This window comes from Nuphar pumila, chromosome 2, assembly GCF_984573655.1.
Source record: "Nuphar pumila chromosome 2, dmNupPumi1.hap1.1, whole genome shotgun sequence".
Lineage (NCBI taxonomy): Eukaryota > Viridiplantae > Streptophyta > Magnoliopsida > Nymphaeales > Nymphaeaceae > Nuphar > Nuphar pumila.
In genome coordinates, this window is record NC_143250.1 from 131,884,158 (window position 1) to 131,889,483 (window position 5,326).

General features: G+C 40.2%; 1 pseudogene across 2 annotated transcripts; it reads right to left on the reverse strand.

Annotated features, from left to right (window-relative positions):
- Positions 1-1,228: 1,228 nt before the first annotated feature.
- On the reverse strand, positions 1,229-3,663 carry LOC149847129 (protein BYPASS1-LIKE pseudogene; annotated as a pseudogene). 2 transcript variants are annotated; one of them, XR_016430350.1, is made up of 2 exons: positions 3,542-3,663; positions 1,229-2,732 (listed from the first exon to the last, which is right to left on the reverse strand). The product of XR_016430350.1 is annotated as a protein BYPASS1-LIKE pseudogene, transcript variant X2 (transcript). The 2 variants fall into 2 exon arrangements; XR_016430349.1 differs by having other exon boundaries at positions 2,864-3,626.
- Between the last annotated feature and the right edge of the window lie 1,663 nt (positions 3,664-5,326).

Genomic DNA, 5,326 nt, shown 5'->3' on the forward strand with positions numbered 1-5,326 from the left:
ATGCATATTGCTTTGTCTTCTTTTATCTCAGTTTTAGATCGTGCTAATTTTGGTTGCAGCATAGGTAACCCTGACAGCATTTGCTGACTCGCCAAGCATAGTGTTTCCTCTATGCAAAACCCTACAAGTGATCCCTAAAATCAAATCATTCTCGAAATTAAAATAGCAACGCTAGAAATCAGCTGCACATCAAAATTTCAAGTTATGCCACAAAGATTTTGTTTAAATGGTTGCAACAAGAATGTGAATTATGAATTTTTCTTGATGTATTATTTATTAAATACTTGTAATATGATGCATTTGTTAAATGGTTGCAACAGAAATTTGAAATATGAATTTTTCTTGATGTATTATTTATTAAATGCTCGCAACATGATGCATTTGTTAAATGGTTGCACTTGCATATATGATTTAATTTTTTAGATTAATAGATCAACTTTAATGTTATTTACTCATGTTTTATTCATAAATCTTAAATTTTTGTAAATTAAGAAAAATATAATTATATTTTTGCTTTCCTTTCGATTTTTGTTCGCTTGTCACTCAAATTCTAGGTCATTTTCCTCTTTGTTTCCCCTTGGAATCCTGGTTCAATTCCTAGGTCGCATCCGGTTTGATTCTCTTCTTGCTTTCGGGACGATTCCCAATTTGCTTTTATGTTGTTCTGTGCTTTTCGCTTCCTAAAATTTTAGAAGTGCTTTGATTCTCACTTCTCGCTCTTGCTTCCTCGACCGACAACTCTGTGTAATCATACCTTGATATCACTTCTCATATTCTAAATACAAATAAAACTACGTAGAAAAAAAAATCTCTAAAGCCCGCAGATCATAGATCCCAAACACAAGAACTTGTTATTATAACCAGGCTTGCACAAGATTTTTTAACATAAGAAGAAAGACATGCATGAGCATATCCAAACCTGCACAATGCTTGCAATCCACACAAAATTTTGTTTCAAGCATAGCCTGATCAGTGCACCAGAATATTGTTTTCGTGTGGGAGTCAAAGTGTCCCCACATATTCAGTCAAATTTAGACATCATTGCAGTTCAAACAGGTTTAGCCTCTGGACATAACTATCATATATGTAATCAATTTTCCTAAACCCATATTTACCATTATCATGCTAGAGCCCCATAACAACCCACACCACATCTTCAAAAGAGAAGGGGTACGGATAAAGACAAGAAACCAGTTTAAAAGAGGAAGAGCAAGAGAGACAACCAGAATGTCAACTACAAAGTATTAAATTCAGCATTAGAATATTGTGACAAATTATACAGTAAACAAGCCAAAATATAGTACCGGTGGTATGGTGAGGGCAATCCTTTTTTGTACAAGAATGTATTGTAGATAGAGAGGATGCTACCTGCTTCCCATCATATCACAAGAACATCTTATTCATGGCGAGCAGGGGAACTGGAGGTATACCTATATCCTTTCATTCAGTTAAAACGACAGAATCACATCCGAAAGCAAAATGCTCAAAAAGAAACGATACAATTGCAAAACTTTACATCAACATAACCATCCAACCAGCATGGCACACTACTCAGAACTGTGTGGCCTTCCCAAACAATCAAGGCCCTCAGTTCTGCTATGAACAATCCTGTGGAAGACATCCCTAACCTGACGCTCGAGAGGATCAAGCCCATCCTTCAGCGCTTCGCATACCTGGGCTAACTCCTCAGCCCCTTGCCTAACTTCCTTCTCCATATCCTCTGTCAATGGATAATGGATGGCATCGGACAATTCTGTTATGTGACGTGCACATTTTTCAATCTGGTGTATCTCCTTAAGTAGTCCACATGAATTCCGGCGATCTTTCTTCTTTGATTCGTCCACTATCCTCTCATACAGGGAAAGCACAGAAGCAGCCCATGAGAAATTCCGTGGAACCGAGAAGTGTATCTGAAGGCCCCTATCCTGACAAGGAATTGCTGCAACCAGAGCCCACATGACGAACAGAAGAATTGTATTCATGGTGTACACAAGCACAGAAAGCCCACCAGTTGCCAAGACATCATTGCTACGAGGAGGGTTAAGGTTGTTCCCTATGGCCTGAAGCTGGCGAGCAGCTGACCAAGAGCGAGATACACTCCAGGAAAGGGATCGAAAATGGCCCACAGATCGTTCTTTACTGGAATTCCGTCCAAAAGACCTGTTCCTCTGAGCCAGGACAGATCCTGCTTCCTTCTCGTCAAGCATTCCGATTGACAAATCAGCCAGCGCTTTCTTTGCCCTCCGGAACTGCCCCTCACCAAGAGTACGCTGACGTGAATCCAATGCAGATAACACAATCTCAAGTTGCCTGCGCCATTGCCGGACCTGCTCAATTCCATCACGAATGGCATTGCAGACATCAAGAGCCTTGACACTGCGCTCAAAAAAATCAGATGTCTGGCGGTCAAGAGGGGGCTTGGCAAACTGGAACCGATGGTTCACAAGGATTGACCTGAACTCTTCCTGGCAGGCAAGGAATGCATCCAGGAGGTGACGAATCCATGAAATTGCAAGCAGTTCATCAGGGTTGCAAGATGCAAGGTCGTGGAATTTCTCAGTGACCATCCGCTGGAAAGCCTCAAGTCTCTGCTCTTGCGCAGATCCAGATTCAGAATTCCCTTCCATGGAATGGACCTGGTCTCGCCTAATACTCAAAATTGAACGTCCTAGAGATGCAAAAGGCACAGAAGAACCCTGATAATCCGTAGCCGGCATTCTGACAAGAGAGAGCTTCTCACCATTCCATACAAAAGGTTCAGGTAAGAGTCAAGACAATACAGTGGTTAAACGGAAGAAATTACGGAACAAACGAGGAGGGAGTAGAATTGAGCTTGAATTTGACGGAAGTATATAAAAAATACCTTTCTTTGCAACCTTGAGGTGAGAACGTACAAAAAAGGACAGATATCTATACAGAAATCAGACGCATTCTGAAGCACGGTTTCCCCTGGATTGGATAAAGAATGGAAGGAAGAAGGCAAATGAAACCCCAGAAAACGATGTTTTTCAATATTTTCTCCCTCTAAACATCAAAATCCCCAACATAAGCATACAAAGAACAAACTTGATGCCCAAAACCTCTGGTAAAGGAAACCAAACGATCAAACACCGGGAAAAAAAGGAAAAACCCCTAAACTCACACACGAAAACCTTAAAACTCCTCTCACGCGCAAATTCCTCCCGATCTCAAACTCTTAAACCTATAATCACCACAATCAGCCAAAAGACACAACGAATCACCCACTCCGCACCCTTATCGCCCGAAACACCCAAAGAAGGCAAGAAGAGCAAACCCTAGATCCAACCACAAGTCAAAATCTCACGTGGAACCGTTTCCAGAGCGAAATAGACGCCAAATCCCGCACCGAGGAGCGTACCACTCGCAGGAGAAACAAAACCCCAAAGGAATTCTGGCTAGGGTTTCGGGATCGCCCGAGTTAGCGACGAAAACCGCGGGCGAGACGCAGAAAACCCCCCAGAAATCAACGGGGCAGCACAGAGAATAGAGCTCAAAGGATCGTAGTGTTTGTGAGAGGTACCTTTTGAATCGTCGCTCATCGAGGAAGGCTTCCTCCGTCGCCCGTGCCGGATCTCTCTCTCTCTCTCTCTCTCTCCGTTTCTTCCTAGCTGTGAGCGCTCTCGTCGGCCCCTCACTCCTGTTTTATATGAGCAGCAAATGTACCGCGTACGTGACTCATAAAAAAAAGGGAAAATATAGTAAATGAAAAATTATAATTTGGAAAGAATAAAATATAGAAAAAAAGGGGCCCGTGGTTCAAGGGTTTCTAGTGACGCAAGAGAGCGCCAAATTACGGAAATCCCTCTTCTTCCCTCAAAATGCCGTATATATCCTTAACGAAATGATAGTAATTACTTGATTTTTTTTTTTGCCTTTTTCATAATAAACGGCTGGTATCAGTATCGATACGGTATCGGCCATGAATCGTTTGGTCAACGATTCAGCTGTATTGGCCGATACTGACACTCAAGTGAATCATTCTGTATCGGACAAAAAATACTAAAAAAACATTACGTATCAATCAGAACGTGACACGTGTTAAACTATTAAAATAATATTAAAAATATTAAACAATTAATTTTTAGTATTTTTTAAATTTATTAAAAAATAGCCGATTCAAGGGTGATGCATATCTATTTTCTGCCGATACGATATGTGTATATGCACCGATACTGACAACATTGGTTTTAAGCTTATCTTATTCTTGAGAACAGCCAAGTTTGAGCTAAGAAAAAAAAATACATGATTTTTAGAGTTGGATTGGTCTGAATTCGAATTTGACACATTGCTTTAGGATTTGGATGCTTTAAATGGATCCATAAGTAAATTTGGATCAGAATTGGACCTATGCAATCGATCCTTTTCAGTTTTCAGACTCTGGTAGGGAGGTTCAGCATTTGTCAGATCTGAATATGAAATCTGGATATCAAAACCAATCCGTTTACACTTTTTACATCAAGTCCCCTGTTGTTTGACGTTTTCTCCAGTAGGATCTAGTATGATCCATGTAAAATTGGAATCTGGATTCAACTTTACTGCTTCGAATCTAATTTGGATTTGAATCTAGGTTTGGGCATGTTGCCCAATATAAAGATTCCAATTCGGGTAAACGCGATCGATCCTAACGGTTCGTAAGTTCTTTTCATGCGTCCTTTAGAAAAACAAAATTACCCTTTTTTTTTTTTAGGAAAGCTGGGGTTAGGCATACCCCCACCAGTCAAACAACAAGCCATTGGGTTTTGAACTTGCAACGTCTCAACACATGGTGACGTGCACTAACAGCTCTTACCAAACAAGGAGCCCTCGTTTACCCATAATTTGCCGTTAGAAGAAACTTTTGTGAAATATCGGAGGTGACCTTCTTACAAATATGTCACAAATATCGCAGATATTTTTAAATATCATTGATTTTATCACGATATTTTTAAAACCAATATATGTTGAAAATATTACATTTTTATTGTGCATTGCTTTTTTCATACTTTACTTATATTTTATGAAGAAAACCCAGATTTTTTCAAGATATCGCCCCATATTTCCTTCAATTAGACTTTGCCAAGAACTAGTTTTATTACATTTGTGAACAATTCATTCTCACGGTATTTTGGTTTCATACAATTGGTACAGGTTGTCATGTGGTCTCAGAGGTCAGACGTCTATTGGTTGGATCCGACTGGCATGATGTTCTAGTTTGGATCCACATAATAGGTGTATCCTTGGTGTTGTAGACTGGATCCAGATCTGGCTCATACGGGACAAGAAAGGGCGCCATAAATATGGGTCATATCCAGCTGGGTCCTTTTTT